Source organism: Pteropus vampyrus, unplaced genomic scaffold (assembly GCF_000151845.1).
Source record: "Pteropus vampyrus isolate Shadow unplaced genomic scaffold, Pvam_2.0 Scaffold181, whole genome shotgun sequence".
Taxonomy (NCBI): domain Eukaryota; kingdom Metazoa; phylum Chordata; class Mammalia; order Chiroptera; family Pteropodidae; genus Pteropus; species Pteropus vampyrus.
The window spans coordinates 2,215,367-2,219,957 of NW_011888962.1; the positions used below are offsets into that span (position 1 = coordinate 2,215,367).

The following is a 4,591-nucleotide window of genomic DNA, read 5'->3' on the forward strand; positions in this document are numbered from 1 at the left end:
AACACCGAAAGTGACTTTCTATGTCTCTTTTTTAAGAGCAAATAAAGTTCCCCACAGTTGCCAGAAAACTCTTCTTGTGTTGCATTGATCAGACTTAAGCCACTTGCCCATTCTTGAACCAGTCACTGGCCAGGGTGATGGGATTACACTTGGACCAATCAGGTTCCAGTTTCCAGAGCTGAGGGGAGAGGCAGCATCCCCAGAGTAACTTGTCTTGCAAGAGGGTGAGGTGAACACCTAAACAAAATTGGGTCTGTTAGGAGAGAAGAGGGTAGGGAATTCTGCTGTGTAGGCAATCCACAATGTCCACAGCAACTCTATTTAATACAAAGGGGTCATCTGGTGAGGGGTTAATATCCAAAATATATAAAGAGTCTATGGCCATGCCACCCTGAACACGCCCGATCTCGTCTGATCTCGGAAGCTAAGCAGGGTCAGGCCTCGTTAGTACTTGGATGGGAGACCACCTAGGAAGATCAGGTTCTGTAGGCTTTAAAAAAGATGGAGGAACTGAATAAACTATTTTCCAAAGGAAATGGACAACAGGTAAAGTGCTCAACATCAATAACATCAAGGAAATGCAAATAAAAAATATAATGAGCTATCACCTAACACCTGTTAGAGTGGCTATTATTAAAAATATAAGAAATAATAAGTTTTGGCAAGGAGGTGGAGAAAAGGAAACCCTCATGCACTGTTGGTGGGAATGTAAATTGGTGCAGCTTCTAAAGAGAACAGTATGGAGGTTCCTCAACAAACTGAAAATAGAACTATCATATGATCCAGCAATTCCACTTCTGGGTCGTTATTCAAAAGAAACAGAATTACTATCTCAAAAAAATATCTACACCCCATGTTTACTGCAGCATTATTCACAACAGCCAAGACATGCAAACAACCTAAGTGACCATCAACAGATGAATAAATAAAGAAAATGTGGTTTATATGTACAACGGCATATTATTCAGCCATAAAAAAAAAAAAAGGAAATCTTGCCATATGTGACAACATGGATGGCTCCTGAGGCCATTATGCTAAGTAAAATAGGTCAGACAAAGAAAAATGAATACTGTATAATCTCACTTATATGTAGATTCTTAAAAAAAAGGAAAAACTTATCTCATAGATACAGAGAACAGACTGGTGGTCGCCATAGGCGGAAAGTAAGGGGGTGGGTAAAAGAGGCGATGATGGTCACATGGTATAAACTTCCAGTTATAAGATAAATAAGTCCTGGGGATGTGATGCACAGCCCAGGGACTATAGTTAATAACACTGTGTCGTATATTTGAAAGTTGCTAAGAGAGTAGATCTTAAAAATTCTCATCATGTGCAAAGAAAGAAAAAAAGGAACTGGACCACCTTCTTACACTGTATACAATAATAGACTCAAAATGGTTAAAGACTTTAATGTAAGACCCGAAACCATAAAACTGCTGGAAGAAAACATAGGCAGTAAACTCTCTGATACTGCTAACAGTAATTTCTTTTTGGCCATAACTCCTTGGTCAAGGGAAACAAAAGAAAAAATAACAAATAAGACTACATCAAACCAAAAAGGTTTTGTACAGCAAAAGAAACCATCGACAAAACAAAAAGACAACCGACTGAATGGGAGAAGATAATTCGCTTATGATACATCTGGGAAGAGGTTAATATTCAAAATATATAAAGAACTCAACAACAGAAAACAAACAATCCAATTAAAAAATGGGCAGGAGAATAGCATAGAGAATGCGGTTAGCTAGGTGGAGAACCAGAGGAGAGAAACAGCAATTAGGGGGATCATTTTATAAACTATATAAATGTCTAACCAATGTACTGTATACTTGAAACTAATAATGAAATAAAATTTTTAAAAAGTTCTCATCACAAGAAAAAAATTGTTAATTGCGTGTAGTGATGAATGTTAACTAAACTTACTGTGTGATCAATATACATTGTCAAATCATTACGTTGAACACCTAAAACTAATACAATGTTATATGTCAATTATATCTCAGTTAAAAAAAAAAAAAAAAAAGAGACCGTAGGGGAAAGCTTAAAAACACAAGAGGGGGAATAATACTGCCAGCCAATTATTTAATCCTGAGCCAACTTCCGTCAGCCGCACAACTGGTTTGGCTAAGGGAAAACCACCTAATTTTAAGTGGCCAAAGCAAGAGGTCACTGTGAAAGTATAAGCATTATAAAAACAAAGATTCCGTTTCAAAGCTAAATATCAGTGACTTGCAAAATATCTGTTGTTTGGTATTATCTGGACCTCAGCTGCCTCTGCTTATTTGCATGAATGGTGAATCAAATAATCCTTACTCAGCTTTTTGTTCCACTTCCAGCAGACGTATTAGCCCATCTTTATGTTCCATCTCTCTGCCTTCCCATTGTCCCTGTGCTTTTCAGGTCACAGTAATGAGACTGTTCTCTCGTGACTGATTCTCAAGCCTCATTTGATACTGATAGGCCATGATCTAAGAGGAAAAGAGTAAGCTTGTAGGATCAGGGTTTGCTTTGTAACTGAGCAGGGGACAAAAGCTGTCCTTTAGTTACTGTTGTGTTTATCGCAAAAACAGCTTGAGTTTTAAAACTCTTGGCATTAAATATTCTAATTCCCCCACATGACTCCTTCTGCAGTGGCCCCAAAGGTCAAAATATACAGAAGAAACTGGAACTCCACAAAGTTTTCTCTTCATTGAGCACAATGAAACACAGTGAGAGTACACAGTCAGGGCTAGTAATTAAGTGAAACAAATCATGCTGACATGGCTGCAATCGACCCAAGGAATTTTGCAGTTAGAGGAGACCTTAGAGACAATCTAGTCCTCTGTGGTAGGCAAAATAATGCCCCCATCCAAGATGTCTGTGTCCTAATCCTCAGAACCTATAACCATGTTACCTTACATGACAGAGGGAATTTATAGATGTTATTAAGGAATTTGAGATGGAGATTATCCTGAATTATTTGGGTGGGCCCAATGTAATCACGAGGGTCCTTATAAGTGGAAGAGGGAGGCAGGAGAGTCAGAGATGGGATGTGTTGATGAAAGCAGAGGTCTTGCTGGCTGGAAAAGGTCCTTGAGCCAAGAAATGCAGGCGGCCTATAGCAGTTGGAAAAGAGAAAGAAATTTGTTCACCCCTAGAGCTGCCAGAAGGAATGCAGCTCTGCCAACATCCAAATTTTAGACTTCTGACCTCCAAAACTGTAAGAGAATGAACTTGTGTTGTTTTAAGCCACTAAATTTGTGGTAATTTATTACAGCAGCAATAGGACACTCATATGCCCTATTACCTCATTTTATAAATGACTCCCCCTATCAATATCTACCACACACTGAGATGCTCACACTTTCTTCTTGCAGTTCTTTCTATTACTACACTTGTAATAACATATATATTTAATTTTTACCGTAATAATATTCTTGTTTACTATCTCTATAACTGGACTCTGAGCATCTCCAAGGTATAGATTATCTTTTCCTTCTTTCATCTCCAGTAATACCTAATGCAGACTTCTGACCCATAGAAATCACTTAATAAATATCTTTTAGCTAGAATGAATCAAGAAATAAAAAGATATAAAATTAGGGCCCCATCTAAACATCTCTTAGATGGATCCTCAATCACAGGAAACTAATGACAGCACCCTCTAACTTCATGGTTACGTGTTACCCTCATGCCAGAACATTTTTTAAAAATCAACAAGATCTCTTTCTAGTAAGAGTATGCAATGTGGATATAGAAATACAGATTTGTCCTTTGAACTTCAGGATGGTATCTGTATACCTGAGCAGGGATTATAGGTAACATCCCGTATGTCCTTAATAGATAGTGTCCTGGGAAAACAATATGAATCTCCCTGGCCCTTGCCCTCAGGGCACTACAATGTCAGCCTGGTGTCCTTCAGGCCAGAGCTGAGCCAGGAAGCTGCAAACCAAAGGTATGGGTGGGGAAGGCTCCCAAATTAGTCCCTAAAGATGCTGAGGGCTGTGGCCTCAGAAGAAGCCACATTTTATTGCTGAGTCCAAAAGTCCAGTTCCAGTTGAGAATTTTGAGAAAAAGTCAAATAGGTCAGAAGGCAGGAAGCCCTGGAAGGGAGGGGTACTAAGGTGAGATCAGAAAGGAATAAGAAGGCCAAAGACATTTCCCATGAGGGGGATGCAGAGGCCAAGGTTTGTTTAGGTTGGACCTTTTCTGGGGGAATGGGTGGGTGGCCAGTTTTAAAGATAGACCCAGGACACACTGCTCAGGGGAAGGAAAAAGTTAGAGTCAAGGAGAAGGCTTCTAAATTTATGACTTAAAGTATGGGGTCAAATTACTGCAGGGAAAGCAGAAGTGATACTAGGAAGGCAATAGTAAGCCCATTTTCTTTCCAGAAATAATGTTCTCCGGACTGGGGTGGCTTCCTGGCTCCTCATCTTCACCTGAGAATAGAACTGTCCCCTCTAACACAGGGCTCAGCGAATTACATCTTCCCCCACTCAGTTCACAGGACTCTGTACTAGGGGTGAGTGTGTATAATCCCAGACAGGCCAGGGGCCTTCTCCAAGGATTTTTCAGATAGTTGTTGGGAGAGAACAATCTGTCTTCCGAGGTA

The 4,591-nt window shown here is 39.7% G+C and overlaps 1 pseudogene; it reads left to right on the top strand.

The window, feature by feature from the left end:
• The first annotated feature begins 373 nt into the window (after positions 1 to 373).
• On the top strand, positions 374 to 492 carry LOC111746268 (annotated as a pseudogene).
• Positions 493 to 4,591: the final 4,099 nt, after the last annotated feature.